Raw genomic sequence first — 18,134 nt, 5'->3', positions numbered from 1 at the left:
TTTGTCCTTCAGTTTTTAATTAAGATATACACATTAGTTGATTCACACATGGTAAACCACTCTCATATCCAGGGATAAATTTCACTTGATCATAGTGTATGAATCTTTCAAGGTGTTGTTGAATTTGGTTTGCTAGTATTTTATTGAGGATTTTTGTATTCATGTTCATCAGGGATATTGACCTGTAATTTTCTTATAGTGACTTCATCTGGCTTTGGTATTATGATAATCAAATAAATTTAGGAGTGTTCACTTCTCTTCAAAGTTTTGGAACTGTGTGAGAAGGACTGGTGTTAATTCTTTAAATAATTGATAGAATTCACCAGCGAGGCCATTTGATCCTAGTCTTGTCTTTGTTGGGAGGTTTTTTTATTTCTTCTTCAATTTCTTTGCTTGTTATGGGCCTGATCTCATTTTCTTTCTTCATGATTTGGTCTTTGTAGGTTGTATGTTTTTAGGAATTTGTCCATTTCTTCTAGGCTATCCAATTCTTTGCCTATAATGATTCCTAGTAATCTCTTATGATTCTTCAAATTTCTGTGGTATCAGTTGTGTTGTCTCTTCTTTAAATGATTTATTTGAATCTCCTTCTTTTAAAAAAAGAATTCTAGTCAGATATTTGTCAATCTTTATTTCTTCAAAAAGTCAACTCTTGATTTTGTTGATTATTTCTATTGTGTTTCTAGTCTCTAATTCATTTATTTTTTTCCTCTAAATTTTTTGATTTCCTTCCTTCTGATCACTTTATGTCCAGTATATTCTTTGTCTAGTTCCTTGAGGTCTAAATTTAGGTTGCTTTTATGAGACCTTTCTTTTTTTCCTTAATGTTGGTGTTTATTAGTATACAATTCCCTATTAGAATTGCTTATGCTGCATCCCAAATACTTGATGTGTTGTATTTCCATTATCATTTCTCCCAAGACATTTAAAATATTTTTCTTTCTGATTTTTTCTTTGACCTATTGACTATTCAAAAGTACACCGTTAGATTTCCACATATTTTGAATATTCCACTTTTCCACCATTATTTTTATTATCATATCATTGTGCTTAGAAAAGATACTTCATAGGATTTCAGTCTTCTCAAATTTGTTAAAACTTGTTTCATGGCTTATCATATCTATGCTGGATAATATTCCCTCTGGTCTTGAAAATTTACATCCTTATGCTGTTGGATAAAATATTCTATAAATATCTATTAGGCCATTTTTGTCGATAGAGTTGCTGTTTCTTTATTAATTTTCTGTCTGGATAATCTATTCATTGTTCAGTGTGGGTATTAAAGTCCCCTACTATTATTGTATTGTTGTCCCTCCCTTTGGTTTTGTTAATATTTGCTTTATGTACTTAGGTGTTCTAATATGGAGTGTATATATATATTATCAGTTGTTATATCTATGTTTGTTATTCAATAATGACCTTCTCGGTCGTGTTACAGTTTTTAAAGTCTCTGTGTGTATATATAAAACACTTCTGCTCTTTTGTGATTGTCAATTTCATGGAATGTATTTTTCTATCCCTTCACTTTTAGCTAATGTACATACTTTCTTTCCCTCTTCTGGAACTCTCACAATCTGTTTATTGGTTCACTTCATTGTGTCCTAAAATCCAATAGGCATTCATGACTCTTCTTTGTTCTTTTTTCTGTTTTTTCCTTTGACCAATTATTTTCAAATATCCTGCCTTCAAGTTCACAGATTATTTATTCTGCTTAATCAAGTCTTACGTTGAAACCCTCTATTGTAGTTTTCATTTCATTCATGTATTCTTCAGTTGCAGAGTTTGCTTCTTTTAAATAATTTTCTCTCTTTGTTGAGTTTCTCATTTTGTTAACATACTATTGTCCTGGTTTCATTGTCATGTAACTGTGTTCGATTGTAGGTCACTGAGCTTTTTAAAACTATTAGTTTGAATTCTGTGTTAAACAATGCATACATCATCATTTCTTTGCAGACTGTTACTGGAAAAGTAACATGCTCTTCTGGTGGTCATGCTTTCTTGATTTTTTTTTTTTTGTTTGTTTCTTAAAATCTTGTATTATTGTCTTTGCATTTGAAGAAACAGTAAACTTTTTCAGTCTTTACTGATGGGTTTTGGGAAGAACCTTTACTGGTCAGCCTGGATAGAGATTTTGTGATCTTCAGAACTTTTCTATGTGTGCACCTGCTCCATGCCTCTTCTTCACTCTTTGAGGGGAAGTCTTAGGATTGCATGCCTTCTCAATCCTGCAAAGCAGACTGAGAAACCCCTTTTTGATTTCCCTATGGCAGTGCCCTTAAGATTTCAATGTTAAAGTGCCTTTTCCCAATAATGCAGAGTCAAGGCAACTGTATGAATTCATGCACAATTTATAGAGACTCACAAGCACTATCAGTTGAGGCATATGCTAGGTGCCAGTTATAGGGGAAGGAGGAGCATGTGGAATGATGGTATTCATGGAACATCTGGAAGAATCAGCAGGGGATATATCCTATGAGATGTTTGAGCAAGTCTCTCTGTGTAGTTGGTGAGGTGATTATTTGTTTAATTCTGCACCTTCATTGCTGTCAGCCTATGCTCTGTTTCTCTGTTCCTAGATGCCTGAAGGCTCTTCCACTGTGCCTGACCTTCAGGTTTCTGGGTGGGTCAAGAAGGAAGTGGGCTTCTTTTTTTTTTTTTTAATGTTCCCATTTCAACTTTTTATTAGTCACCTATAAACAGTGATAACTCACAAGAATTTATCACATTATCACACTAACATCTTTGAATAGAATATTTTCTACATATAATATGCCTCTTCATTCCTTTCATATACTGCCTGCTTATGCTATTTTTCACAACTGTTGTTCAGAAATACTTCTGAGGGTATTTTAAATATTTGAAATCATCAGTGACCTGGAAATTGCAATATGTCTATATATCTAATTTAGAATGACAACTCTCTAAGGTATCACTCTGAAGTTCATATATGTAGACCTCCACATTCACTGGTAAGCAATACATTAAAGGAATAATCCTAAGGCCCTGGTCAATACCTTCTCAATCATAAACCATATCCCATTTTACAGAGCAGCTTCATCCTCAAACTTGAATCCTTTACAATACTTTCTTCTAAAGAATAAAAAGAATTCTTACAGCATCAAAGTAATTAAAGACATTTGTAAAGACAGTAGCAATTCAGACTTATTTGCATGTATGACTAATCCATTATAAACAAAAGACAGTCTTAAAAACTTTTTTCAGAAAAAAAACAAATAAGAAGGTACAAGGACCTTACAGATTATGCTATACCAAATACAAGGAAAGCAAAATTGATTTTATATTGTAGGTCTACACAAATGAAATCCTATCCTCTTTTTTTTCTTGTATGTATGCTTAGGTTTCTTACAGAAATAACAAAATGTTTCATTTCATTCACTTTAATAGAATGAACTCCTTAGAAAAAGACTGAAAAGAATTGACACTCAATTCCAAAGTTACTTGTTTACTTTTTTCTATTTCTACCAATTTTCTAACATATTTAACATAAGCAAGAAAATCTTTTCAGTAAATTGAGCACAGGAGTCTAACAAGTGTCTTGAAGAACTCTGACAAATTACATATATCCCATGTTGCTTTGGTTTTCCATCTCTTCTTTGCTTTGAACCCCCAAGTGAGTTCCTTATTTTGAGCAGTCTCTAAGTTTTCAGCCTCCTTTTTGGCTTTAACAAACTTGTGGCAAGCAATTGCTTTGGCAAATTGTACATGAAGCTCCCAAGTAGCAAGCTGGTTGCTGAGTTCTACTCCTCCACAGCCTGGACTATCCTCTTTTCAAGGCCTGACTTGGCAAACTTTTTCTTTTTAATAGGGGGCTCAAATCTATCACTGGCTCCACAGACTGAGTAAGCTCCTGCCACTGAATTTCATTTAAGGACTGCTCATTTATCTGGAGCATTTTCTCTTTCTCCCTCTGAATTTTGAGGTTTTCTGTTCAGAATGTCTTTATACAACTCTTGAAATTTGTTTCACAAATTTAAGGGAATTCCAGATAGGTACTCTTCATTTGCATTGGCCTCTGCTTCCAATTGGTTCATCTGCAGGGAAATTGGAGATTTCTGTTTCTCTAATGGTTCCATCCTCTTTATCTTCCTGTAAATTAAGTTCAGACTTCTCTAGTATGGCTTCCTCTTCAGAATTCCATTCAACATCACTTTCATTTAGGCCAGGAGGCAGCGGTGCACATCTCTTCTTTGGTCAGGAAGCATCCATACTGCATCTATCTTAAGACCCAGTTTATAATACTATTGACAGAAATACATCAATTGTTCCATCAATAAAGTTGTACTTCACCCTCCCAAACTCATTCTATGAAACCAATATCACCCTGATACCTAAACCAGACAGAGACACATCAAGGAAAGAAAATTTCAGAACAATATCCTTAATGAACATCGACGCAAAAATTCTGAACAAAATTTTAGCAAATTGCATACAAAAACATATTAAAAAGATAGTGCACCACGATCAAGTGGGTTTCATCCCAGGGATGCAAGGTTGGTTCAACATTTGGAAATCAATAAATGTAATTCATCATATCAACAGACTTAAAGTCAAGAATCACATGATTATTTCAATAGATACAGAAAAAACATTTGATAAAATACAGCACCCCTTCATGCTCAAAACACTAGAAAAAATAGGGATAGTGGGAACATTCCTTAACATTGTAAAGGCTATCTATGATAAGCCCATGGCTAATATCATTCTAAATGGAGAAAAAGTGAAAGCATTCCCCCTAAAAACCGGAAAAAGGCAGGGATGCCCTCTTTCACCACTTCTATTCAACATTGTCCTTGAAACTCTAGCCAGAGCAATTAGACAGACCAAAGAAATTAAAGGGATACGAATAGGAAAAGAAGAACTCAAACTATCCCCATTTGCTGATTCTATATTTAGAGGAGCTAAAAATTTCCACCAGAAAACTTTTAGAACTCATAAATGAATTCAGTAAAGTAGCAGGATATAAAATCAATGCTCATACATCTAATGCATTTCTATTCATCAGGGATGAATCCTCTGAAAGAGAAATTAGGAAAACTACCCCATTCACAATAGTCTCAAAAAAGTAGTACAGAATCAATCTAACAAAAAAGAAGTGAAAGACCTGTACAATGAAAACTACAGAACACTAAAGAAAGAAATTAAAGAAAATCTTAGATGGAAAGATCGCCCATGTTCTTGGATAGGCAGAAATAATATTGTCAAAATGGCCATACTACCAAAAGTGCTATGCAGATTCAATGCAATTTCAATTAATTCCAATGATGTACCTCATAGAAAAAGAGAAATAATCATGAAATTCATCTGGAAGAATAAGAAACCCAGAATAGCTAAATCAATCCTTAGCAGGAAGAGTGAAGCAGGGGGTATCACAATACCAGAACTTCAACTATACTACAGAGCAATAGTAACAAAAATGGCATGGTATTGGTCCCAAAATAGACAGGTAGATCAATGGTACAGAACAGAGGACACAGAGACAAACCCACATAAATATAGTTTTCTCATACTAGACAAAGGTGCCAAAAACATACAATGGAGAAAAGATATCATCTTCAACAAACGGTTCTGGGAAAACTGGAAATCCATACACAGCAAAATGAAACTAAACCCCTATCTCTCACCCTGCACAAAACTCAACTCAAAATGGATCAAGGACCTTGAAAATCAGACCAGAGACCCTGCATCTTATAGAAGAAAAAGTAGGTCCAAATCTTCAGCATGTCAGCTTAGGATCAGACTTCCTTAAAATGAGTCCCAAAGCACCAGAAATGAAAGCAGGAATCAATATTTGGGATAGATTCAAACTAAATAGCTTTCTCTCAGCAAAGGAAACTATCAGTAATGTCAAGAGAGAGCCTACAGAGTGGGAGAAAATCTTTGGTACCCATACTTCAGATACAACACTAATTTCCAGAATATATAAAGAACTCAAAAAACTCTACACCAAGAATATAAATAACCCAATCAACAAATGGGCTAAGGAAATGAACAGACACTTCACAGAAGAAGATCTACAAGCAATCAATAGACATATGAAAAAATGTTCAACTTCTCTAGGATTAAGAGAAATGCAAATCAAAACTACCCTAAGATTCCATCTCACCTCAATTAGAATGGCGATTATCAAGAACACAAGCAACAACAGGTGTTGGCGAGGATGTGGGGAAAAATGTACACTCATACATTGCTGGTGGGGCTGCAAATTAGTGCAGCCACTCTGGAAAGCAGGGTGGAGATTCCTCAGAAAACTTGGAATGGACCCACCATTTGACCCAGTTATCCCACTCCTTGGCCTATACACAAAGGACTTAAAATCAGCATACTACAGTGATGTAGCCACATCAGTGTTCATAGTTGCTCAATTCACAATAGCTAGATTTTAGAACCAACCTAGATTCCCTTCAATTGATGAATGGATAAGGAAACAGTGGTATATATACACAATGGAATATTACTCAGTCATAAAGAAGAATAAAATTATGGCATTTGCAGGTAAATGGATGCAGTTGGAGAATATCATGCTAAGTGAGCTAGATACATAATGGGGAGTGGGAGGGAGGCAAGAATCGAGGAAGGACGGATTGAGGAAAAAGAGGGGAGGGGAGAGGATGGGGGAAGGAAAAATAACAGAATGAGACAAACATAATTACCTGATGTACATGTATGATTACACAAATGGTGCAACTCTACTTTGTGTATAACCAGAGAAATAGTTGGATTCATTGTGTACAATAAATCCCCAAAAAAAAAAGAAGTGGGCTTCTTGAGCCGTCTTCTTGCATGGCTGAGGAAGCCAAGCACTCATGCACTACATACTCATTTTCTTTTGAAATATATATATATAGTATATATATATTTATATACAGTAGGAACATATCTCAACATTGTAAAGGCTATCTATGCTAAACCCACAGCCAACATCATGCTAAAAGGAGAAAAGTTGAAAGCATTCCCTCTAAAAACTGGAACAAGGCAGGGATGCCCACTTTCACCACTTCTATTCTACATCATCCTTGAAACTCTAGCCAGAGCAATTAGACAAACCAAAGAAATTAAATGGATATGACTAGGAAAAGAAGAACTCAAACTATCACTATTCGCCAATGACATGTTTCTATATTTACAGGATCCAAAAAATTCCATCAGAAAATTTGTAGAACTACTAAATAAATTCAGCAAAGTAGCAGGATATAAAATCAATATGAATAAATCTAAGGTATTTCTATTCATTAGTGATGAATCCTCTGAAAGAGAAATTAAGAAAACTACCCCATTCATATTAGTCTCAAAAAACAATACTTCAGGATCAATCTAATAAAAAAGAAGTGAAAGACCTCTACAATGAAAACTATAGAACACTAAAGAAAGAAATTAAAGAAAGCCTTAGAAGATGGAAAGATCTCTCAGTTTAATTCCAATTAAAATCCCAATGACATATCTCACAGAAATAATCATGAAATTCATTTGGAAGAATAAGAGACCCAGAATAGCTAAAGTAATCCTTAGAAGGAAGAGTGATGCAGGGAGTATCACAATACCAGACATTAAACCGTACTACTGAGCAATAGTAACAAAAACGGCATGGCATTGGCACCAAAATAGATGGGCAGACCAATGATACAGAATAGAAGATACAGAGACAAACCCACATTAATACAGTTATCTCATACTAGACAAAGGTGCCAGAAACATACAATGGAGAAAAGATAGCCTCTTCAACAAATGGTTCTGGGAAAACTGGAAATTCATATGCAGCAAAATAAAATTAAATCCCTTTCTCTCACCTGTGCAAAACTCAACTCAAAATGGATCAAGGACCTAGGAACAGACAAAAGACCCTGCACCAAATAGAAAAAATGGTAGGCCTATCTTCAACATGTTGGCTTAGGACCAGACTTCCTTAACAAGACTCCCAAAGCACAAGTAATGAAAGCAAGAATCAATAAATGGGATGGATTTAAAGTAAAAAGTTTTTTCTCAGCAAAGGAAACAATCAATAATGTGAAGAGAGAGCCTACAGAGTGGGATAAAATCTTTACCACAGGCACTTTAGATAGAGCACTAGTCTCCAGGATATATAAAGAACTCAAAAGATTTAACATCCAAAATACAAAGAACCCAATCAATAATGGACAAAGGAACTGAGCAGACACTTCAAAGAAGATATACAACCATTCAACAAATATATGAAAAAATGTTCAATATCTCTAGTAATTAGAGAAATGCAAATCAAAACAACCATAAGATTTTATCTCACTCCAATTAGAATGGCTATTATCAAGAATACAAGCAACAGTAAGTGTTGGCAAGGATGTGGGGAAAAGGAACATGCAAACATTGCTGTTGGAATTGCAAATTGGTGCAGCCACTATGGAAAGCAGTATGGAGATTTCTCAGAAAAGTTGGAATGGACCCACCATTTTGACGCAGCTATCCCACTCCTTGGTTTATACCCAAAGTACTTAAAATCAGCATACTACAGTGACATAGCCATATCAATGCTCATAGTAGCTCAATTCACAATAGCCAGATTGTGGAACCAACCTAGATGCTCTTCAATAGATGAATGGATAAAGAGACTATTGTATATATACACACTGGAACATTACACAGCCATAAAAATAAATAACATTATGCATTTGCAGGTAAATGGATGAAGTTGGGAGTATCATGCTAAGTGTAATAAGCCAATCCAAAAGAACCAAAGTCTGAATGTTTTCTCTGATAAGTGAATGCTGATACATATTGGGAGGGAGGAGGGGTTAAGGGAAGAATGGAGGAATGTTGGACTATGTACAAGGAAATGGGAGGGGATGAGGAGGGTGAAGGAAAGATAGTGGAATGAGACAAACATCATGACCTTATGTACATGTATGATTACATGAATGGTGTGACTCTACATCATGTACAACCAGAGAAATGAAAAGTTGTACCCCATTTGTGTGCTCTAAATCAAAATGTATTCTGTCATTCTACTGTCATGTATAACTACATAAAACAAACAATAAAAAATTCTCAGAAAATATATATATAGTTATACATATTTTCATATATTTATTTTATATAACATGTATATATAACAGATGCATACATCCATAAATACATGTATGTATGTACATTTATGTATATTTATCCATGGCCCATAGATAAATCAATGGTGAGCCTCATTTAATACATTTTTTTGGAAATAAATTAATTAAAACAACACATTTTAGATTCAACTTGATAAAGTCAAAAGATAATAAGCCACTGATTGATATTTTCCGTACAAAATGTATGTGCAGTTCAAAATCATGTTGATTTAAAAAATATTTCATCAACTTCATGTTTCCTAATGAGAATTTTTTTGAGTTATCTATTATTCCTCTCCAGATCTGAATGCTTTGTTTCTTAAGGCAATAGGGATATAAAGCAGACCATATCCCACATATCTGAAGCTCCATTCTTCAAAAAATTCAATATCAAGGTCTCTTGAAACTTACTGGACTTCTCTGATTTTGATGCTTTGAAAGCAAATTTTATTTATAATATCAGTTAGTTATTCTCATAAATTTCAAACCATGTCACAGCCTACTTTGAAACTTACCTTGAGCCTATTCAGTAAATAAATACTAACATCTTTTGTAAATTTCTCATGACACAATTGGGGACAAAATTGTTGTCATTTAATTTTGCTCATGGGAGAGGTGGTGGATGCAGACCAACCCTGCTCCTTCCCCAAAATGAATTGATGCATTAGGAGATACATGTTATGGAAGGAAGTAAAGAGATGAAGAGAAGGCACAGGTGCAGGGACGGGAAGGGAGAGCAGCTTTACAGAGGTCATTCAAAGGAGGCTTCATTGCAAATGTGACATTAAAGCAGACATGTTGAGACATGGGAGTGATGTCTGTGTATAACCTAGGAAGAACATCATGCTTAAAACAGGTAGCTGGTTGCAAAATTCCTGAGACAGAACTGATGTGTTCTATGAACACCTGATGCCAAGGTAGCTGGAATGAAATGAGCAAAAGGGGGAGTGATAAAAGGTGAAGCTAGAGAGTAGGAGCCTTGTAGAGACTTGTATGGTCTTTAGCTTTTACATTAAGCATGATGGGGAACCAATGGAGGGCTTTGAGCAGAAGAATTACATGATCCTGTAATGTTCATAGGATTGCTATGTGTGCTACGGAGTGGAAAACAGACTTTAAGGGAGCAAGATGGAAACACGGATTCGGTAAATGGGCTATTGTAGTAGTCTATAGGATATCAATCTATATCAGAGTCAAATGAGCACGGATTGTTGGCATGGATGAAATACTTAGTTTTATTCAGAGTGGGAGGTTGATAATGAGGATAGTTGGGTATTTGTGAGGACAGGAGATAAATGGGATATCTCTATGTTCCTCTCAATTTTGCAGAGAACTTAAAACTTCTTTACAAAAATAAACTCTTGGAGAACAAAATAAAGAAACCATTGCCAACTAATGGCTCAACCACTGAATCCCTAAAGAACAGGTTACTGGTATACAAAAAGGTGTATGTGTGGGTATGCCTCTAGGTTAAAGTATTTTCACATGGATGGGAAAAACCACTAATGGGGCAGGGGTGATCTTATTAGAATAATCTTTTCTTTTGAAGTCTTTGTTGTTTTTCACTATTTTAATTCTCTATCTTGATGAAAAACTTGCAAGTTTTTTTTTTTTTTAATACCATCTGTGAAAAAAAAAATACACTGCCAAGATTCATTGAATAGTGAAGAAGGTTGAATACTGTGTTTTTGGAAGTTCCTTTACACTTTTGAAGGTTTTCATTAGTTTGAAGAAATCAGTCTATGCAGATGGGTCTTCCTGGGGCTAGAGAGAGTTAATATCACTCCACAATGGGCTTTTCCGTAGAGTAGTTCAAGCAGCAGTTCGCCACTTGCCATAGGTATTACAGAAATTGCTTGGGGGTTTCATGAAACACAGAACACTATAAAAGCATCTTCAATAAAATACTAACAAGATTTCACACTTTGTAATTGAGGGATAAGAGGGTGATAACATTGCTTTCCAGATTTAAAGGAATACTTTCCCACTTATTCAATTAATTTCTTTTGTGGCCTGAGTGATCGTGGTGACTGTCCATCCTGGATTGGGGATTAAGCTCCACTGCACTCTGAACATAACCAGAAATCATAGCATATTCTTTTTGCTTTTCATTTCAGTTGATCAAACACACATTTGACGACTACAAATTGCATTAACAACGACAATCTATCAGGAACAATTCTTCAAATGCTTTTTATCAAATTGGTAAATGTGATGGAGCAATACAGGAAAAATTTCCTCATTTCCTTATTTCATCAATTTTTTTCAGCTGCACATATTTTCAATTTTTAACCTTTCTGAAACAAGGTTTATCTTAAGATGAAATACGATTGTACAATCACTGTCAGCTGGGTAGCGGCCATGCTGCAGCTATGTGAAACCCATTTGATAAGATAAAGAAAACGTCAGTGTCAGCATCTCTTATGTTCAACAGTGTGAGGTGGTTATTTAGAAGTCGGCACACAGGATGTCACCAACATCTTCTGCCAACAGGAAGATTCACAAGTACCCTGGAAGGAAGGTCCAGACCTTCATAACTTGTATTTTAAAAGATTCTTCACAGATATTAATTCCAGAGCCCCTTCATGAATTATTCTACAAATAGTATGCAAGCAATTAGGATATGGAGAGTACTCAGGCTCCTGAGACCTTAAAAACCAAATCATAATAATGGAATCTTCTCTCAAGATACCTTCCCAATCTTAGTGAAGAGCAAGTGAGTTCCTGCTCCTGAATCTCCCCTGAACTTATCTTAACTGCACTGAAGTTCTACCCTGATATACCAGACTGTTTCTGGACCCTTAAAACACAGGGCGAGAATACCTCACAGTGCCCATCAATATTTCCAAACAGTGGAGAATGGACGAACAGGAAGAGGGCAAAACGTCGGGTAGGGGCAGCTTCCTCTGCTAACTTTTAAGGTGTGAATCTTTGATCAGGAAACATCTATAACAAGAGAGAGCTCTAAAAGCTCAGGTGGTAAAATCCACTTTCTGGACATGCTGTAAAAATCTTCATGTGTTCCTGCCAACGAGCACAGCTATGTTAGGAAATGTCAGTAAGTTTACAAACAGGCACACTGCCTACTTGGGCTTGGGCAGTGACATGGGGAAGTTGTATGGTGATGGTATGTTCCAGGAAACAACTCTCTTGAAGAAGACCACATTCAGATCAAGACCAAAAGGCCTCCTAAAACCACCATATTATAATTGGGTGCCAGTCAGTTCTGGCATTGAGGGAAGCATCACTACCAGTCATTGTTCACTAGCAGGACTTGCTGGAGCGAAGCATCCAGAGTGAGTGACACTTTTCCTTTCCACTAAAGAAAAAAAAAAAAGGAGGGGGGGAGACTATTCTTTTTTTGAAATGCCCTAAGACAGCTACTGCTGAGCTGGTATGTGAAGGATTTTTTATAGTGACTCCCTAAAAAGAACCTTCACATAACAAGCCACGTGCAACTACAGAAATACTGTACAACTGGAGTGATTAAAATGATCTCTTTACAAATGCTTCTCCGGCTTTGCCATGGAGCGAGAGGAGAGATCCTACTGCAAGTGGACTTTTTAATTTCACACAATCCCCGTGAATCCCCGTGAAACATTATTTTGCTTTACATTTCTTCCTCTTGTCTGTACAATTTATCTGACTGAGGAATGAAGGTCATCTAGAATGTGTTGGAGAAACAATAAGTAGAATAAATATTCTCCAGAGAGTTGACAAAATTTCTAACATGCATGCTGTCAATTTTTCAAGCTTCCCTTATGTCTTATTTTGGTAAATTTTCAGGGTTTTCATTTAGGAAGACATCGATATTGAAATTTTCATCTGATTGCTCACTTGCCAAAAGCTTATGTCTAATTATATTTACTGAACCACCCTGTAATCCTTGCATTGCAACTCTGAGTCAAAGAAACACAGCTAAACAATGGTTAGCAAAGGTCAGCAATTAAATATTTTTTAAAAGAAGGCTAAATTACAAACAAAACTACATACAGTTAGCTCAAGTTTCTCTAATTAAAGCTTTTATGCCATTTTCACAATTTCAACTATTCAAATACATACCTCTTGTTCTATCTCTGAGTCGTTTCTTTTGTTTTTCTGAATTGCAGTAGAGTTCTACATCACAGAATTATAGACTTTTCAAAATAAAACTTGAATAGTAGTGATAAACAACAGAAACAGGAAAAATTTTAAGTGACTCATATTTATATTTACATCTGTGGGGAAAATAGTTTTAAAAGACAAAAAGTGAACCAGAATTTGTTGCTTCTTTGCAATTACTTTTTGTAATAAAATAAAGAATTTTCAGAGTTGCGTAGAACTTCTGGGATCATCTATTTCCAACTTTTACTAGGCACATAAATCTATCTGGTGTGTACATTATATCCAATATCAACAGCCTTTCAGATTTTATCTAAATGTCTAGAATCTCACACAGACTACTCTCCTGATGACCTTGCTTCATATTTTATAGAAATTAATAGATTATCATAATGCAGGAAATGTCTTATCTTACTACAGTGAATAATGTTAGCTTATTCTTGTATGTTGTCAGGGATGTGTTGGTAAGTGTTAAGCAAACAAATTAAAAAGCTCTGTCACAGCAAAGGAAACAATCAAGAGTGTGAAGAGACAGCCTACAGAATGGGAGAAAATCTTTGCCACCTGCAGCTCAGATAGGGCATTAATATTCAGGATATACCAAGAACTCAAAAAATGTAACACCAAATACCAAATAACCCAATCAATAAATGGGCAAAGGAATTGAACAGATACTTCTCAAAAGAAGAAATAAGAATGGCTAATAAACACCTGAAAAAAATGTTCAACATCTGTAGCAATTAGAGAAACGCAAATTAAAACTACACTGATATTTCATCTCATACCAGTCACAATGGCAATTATCAAGAATATAAGTAACAATAAATATTGGTGAGGATGTGGGGAAAAGGTATACTCATAAATTGTTGGTGGAACTGAAAAGTGATGCAAACACTCTGGAAAGCAGTAAGGAGATTCCTCAAAAAAAGTAAGATGGACTCGCCATGTGATCCAGTTATCCCACTCCTCAGCTTATAACCAAAGGATTTAAAATCAGCATTCTGCAGTGACACAGCTACATCAATGTTTATAGCAGAACAATTCACAATAGCTAAGCTATGGAACCAACCTATGTGCTCTTCAACACATGAATGAATAAAGAAAATGTGGTCTATATACACAACGGAATACTATTCAGTCATAAAGAAGACTGACTTTATGACATTTGCTGGTAAATGGATGAATCTGGGGACTATCAGGCTAAATGAAATAAACCAAACCCCTAAAACCAAAGGTTGAAGTTTTCACTGATATGTGGACGTTATCCCAAAATGAGGGGGAAAGGAAGAGTAGAAGTTCAGTGGAATAGACAATGGGGATTGAAAGCAAGTAAGGAAGATGGCAAAGGAAAAGACAGTGGAATGAATCTGACCTACCTTTCTTATGTACATAGGAAAGTGAATCTCACCATCAAGTACCCCCTCATAAATTAATTTTAAAAATTACTGTGGAAATATGGCAGAAAAATCAATAGAGGGAAGGGAGCAGGGGGTAGGGGAGGAAAGAGGAAAGAACTAGAGCATGATATAGTCCATGTTTTTATTATTATGTCAAAACAGATTCTACTGTCATGTATAACTAAAAAGAACCAATAAAATAGTTTACACACTCATAAATTATGATGTTCTTGTCAAAGTCATTTACTTATTTAAATAAAAGTTTGCCTGAGCTGGGGTGGGAAAGGTCCAAAACATAAAAGCTAATTTGTATCACTTGCTGATTCCCATGGTGTAAATTCTGATTTCAGGCTGTCAATATGTGAAATTTCTGAAAGCAGAGTAGGGAAGAGCTGTACATAATCTGTTCTTATTTTACAAATAATCCTTCCCTTGTGATAGTATGATAAAGTCTCAACTTGAGATTTGGGTCCAATTCCTTCTTCCTTTCTAAAAACTTCACACTTACAATTAAACTTCTCTTTTTTTTACATCATCAATTTCTCCGTTTTTTGGAAACTTTTTCCTGCTAACATCTAACATGTTATGTATGATCACAGCACTTATTTTATTCTCTCAATAACTCTTAGGACTGCCTGATCATTCTTCTTGTATGTTTAAATTTTTAATCACATTTATATTGCGTCCTTCCAGCCTCAAATGTGCAGGGGTCTCATCTATCTTCTTCACAGCCTTGTCTCATAATAAACAATAGTGCTAAGATGCAGTACAACCTTAACAAATAGTTATTGATTTATGGAACCAATAGAAAACTTTTATTTTTGATAGCCCTTGTTTTTAAAAATTTCTTCTTTACACTGGTGGGGATGGATCTTCTAATTCTACCCATTGGTCTTAGATATGCTCTGGCTACTGAAAAAAATGAATCAATTTTGTGGGCCTATCATCTAAAGAGTAAGTAATAATATATGCATGAATCATCAAAATACTTTAACCAGTTACTTAAAGGAATCATAATAATTTATAACTAATAAAATACATGTTTGAGGATTTTTATTTTATAGATCCTTACACGTTGCATATTTGATTTATGCCATAATGCTATAATTTAACATTAAGTTGAATTGATGTTTATTGGTAAACATCGTGACCACCAATGGTCAGGAAGGATTCAAAAAACTTGATTACTTGTTTGGCTATATCTTTTTGTTAATAAATTATTATATATTTTTCTAAATTTAATACATCATATATTTTGCACTAGACTCTAAATTTAGCCAATACCATTTTGTAGGAATTCAAATTGATGCTTTTCTTACGCAGGTTGGTAATAGATGACTCATCACAGCGATCCTTGCTCCCTTCTTGCTGTAGAGATACACTGGTACATATCTTTCAATACGAATATCTACTTTCAGGCTATTGTATAGGCTTTCCTTCCCAAGTCCATCCCTTAGATGGTAATGACCTTAAGCTTTCTTTCCTAGAGTCTCTACTTTTTCACTCTGTCTACTCTGGCCTATTGATCTCAGCCAGTTCTGAGGTTTCAATGACCAAAAACCAACAGTTCCTCAGATCTTACTCTCCAATTCAAATCTCTCCCTTGCAAACACAATTGTTCACGAGTCAACTCCATTTGAATGTTCTACAGATACTCAAAGGGAAAGGTACAAACTGAATAGGTCTTTCTCTATTCTATACAAATCACATTCCTATCTCCCAATTTTGCCCACCTCAGAGAATGGTACTACCATCCACCTCGTGGGAAAACCACCTCTCCCCATCAGAGCCCTGATTCATGCTCTCTGAGTCACCTCTTTCCTGTTTCTCTCCCTCACTAGAAAGTGAGTTCCATCTTCTTCACTGTGTTCTCTCTAGGATTCAGCACTGTGAACAACAAATACAGGTTCTTAAGACTTATCGAATGCTATTATTTCACTGAGGAATTAAAAAGTAGGTCTCTGGGTCCTTTTATGCTTTTATTCCTCCCCAAAATCCGCTACATCTACTAAGGAAGTGCCAAAATTGAGTATTTTTAAGTGAATATGGTAAAATTTGGTATAGGTTGCACACTATAATCAGTTTTCTCTTTATGGTGCCAACAATAAGCTTGAGGATGACTAATCCAGTATAACTCACAACTTTCAAATATGCCAATTCATTGCCTGAATGCCTTGTCATTATTCTCATTTTTTATTCCTTTCTCTTTCCAATTACATGCTTGAAGCACAAGACACTGAAGTACGATTCTTCTTCCTTAATATCATAGTGATTTAAATTTAGATTCCTTAGAATTTTAAGACAAATGCATATAAGAAGAGGATTGAAAAGTTGTTAATATTTTGCAGGCAAATTGAACTCTACTAAGGACAATTCTAAAAGGAAAAAAGTCAGACTCTAAAATTTCTCTTTTCAACAATGAACTTTATGCCTAAATTTGTTGTGGTTACTTTTTTTTTTTTCTCTTTATCTTAAACTCCCCATGGACTCATTGATTAGACCCAACTATTGAACCACAGGCAAGACCTAAAATCTATTAATACCTCAAAAGTGAAACTAGGCTCTACTGGAACCTTGGGAGGGCAAGGAGACACCATATGAATAGGTAAATTATGGGCAGGAGGGAGATTATCAAGTGATTTTCAGTCTGAAGGGCTATACTACCTTGAAGGCCTAACAGTCTGCCTACCCATAAATCTGGAAGATGTTCATGCGATGAGAAAAGGAAAAGTGGGGTTATCTGATTTCCCTCGACTTTCTGATACCTAACCTGACTGTGGGACTTACTATCTTTGTCAAAAGAGGAGAGTGTTCTTGAGTGGCTGGCCCAATGTATGAAGTACTCTGACACTCTCTAAACTAAGCATGGTATTTATATAAATGAAAATGTTAGTGGTGAATGAGCTTGGATATTTATACACTCAGGCATTTTCATTAGTTTGTTGACATTTGATTAGACATTTAAGTCTTTTGGAGGCACTACTAGCTCACTGGACTATATTGTCAATTTTCACAAGTACCAGACAATTTAAAATCAGTTCTAATAACAGCTTTGACAGAATTTAATAAAGCACAAAAAGAAAACTGTAATTTGCACAGGCTAATTTACACATATGTATAACCGAGAAATGAATTTGGAAGATGTTAGCCTTCCATCTGTACCACACAGAAAAAAAAATGAGAAAAAATGATTTACCAACTGTCAATAAACAATTTTAAATGAATTCTCATCCCAAAATAAATTTCCAATGCCCAAAATATGTTTTCTGAGCTCCCTTGCTAGGGATAGTATTTAATTTCCATGTGATTCCATAATTCTATATATGTGTCACAATATGTTGACTTTGAGGCCTGAAATTATTTTTTAAGACTGCAAAATCAAATTTAGACAGTGTTATTTGTGCTGAGAATCAAAGAAAAGTGATTTGGATTAGGTCAAATGTGTGGGTTATTACTTCAATTTTATTATTTTTTTAACTCTTCAATGCACACCTCCTTCCACTGAGTTAATTCCTGCTCCTTAGAGCTGTGTCATGGAATTGCA

At 35.2% G+C, this 18,134-nt stretch overlaps 1 protein-coding gene and 1 pseudogene across 6 annotated transcripts in view; both read right to left on the bottom strand.

The window, feature by feature from the left end:
* Positions 1-18,134, bottom strand: part of B3galt1 (beta-1,3-galactosyltransferase 1) — a 557,516-nt gene that overhangs the window by 190,599 nt on the left and 348,783 nt on the right. The gene's annotated exons all lie outside the window — the stretch shown is intronic.
* The window catches only part of LOC124979479 (protein FAM204A-like), a 47,305-nt pseudogene continuing 32,745 nt past the window's right edge, over positions 3,575-18,134 (bottom strand).

This window comes from Sciurus carolinensis, chromosome 3 (genome assembly GCF_902686445.1).
Source record: "Sciurus carolinensis chromosome 3, mSciCar1.2, whole genome shotgun sequence".
Taxonomy (NCBI): Eukaryota; Metazoa; Chordata; class Mammalia; order Rodentia; family Sciuridae; genus Sciurus; species Sciurus carolinensis.
This window is presented reverse-complemented; position numbering and strand designations above follow the sequence as displayed.